Genomic DNA, 533 nt, shown 5'->3' with positions numbered 1-533 from the left:
TGTGCCAACCCTCCTGGTCTCTGGGACACGGAGCTGCCACGAAGTGTTGAGCCTCCAGTGGGGGGTCTGCCTAAGCTCTGCACGTCCGCATTGGGTCCGTCTCTCGGTTGGCTGGCAGTGGAAAGAGTGAAGGGAGCCGCGGAGGTCCGGTGCTGGTGCGCCGCCGGCCTGACCGTGGAGCTCGCCGGTTTGACACGCTGACCCGACTCGATGGTTGATCGATTGAGAGTGCTGGGAGCTGCAGGCCGCCCGCTGCTGCAGCCGCCCGTCTCGTGGTTCGTCCTCGGCCTTAAGTGGCCGGCGGGGCGTCTGATCCTGTCTCCCCTGCTGGCGCCGAGTGCCTGGCCGAGGGAGGAGGTTTTCGTCGAACGCTGTGACTTGGACGGTCGCACGCGCGTGGATCGCTGGCTCTTGGCTCTCCCGTTCAGTCCGCACGTTTTCCGCTCCGTCCTGCCACCGGTCTCGGGAGGTACGGAGGGGTTGGCGGGCGTGGTGTGTGCTCCGTCACCGTGCAGGCACACCTACCACGCCGT

Source organism: Chiloscyllium punctatum, unplaced genomic scaffold, assembly GCF_047496795.1.
Source record: "Chiloscyllium punctatum isolate Juve2018m unplaced genomic scaffold, sChiPun1.3 scaffold_937, whole genome shotgun sequence".
In the NCBI taxonomy this organism is placed as follows: domain Eukaryota; kingdom Metazoa; phylum Chordata; class Chondrichthyes; order Orectolobiformes; family Hemiscylliidae; genus Chiloscyllium; species Chiloscyllium punctatum.
The sequence above is the reverse complement of the archived record's forward strand: the minus strand, read 5'-3'. Positions refer to the sequence as shown.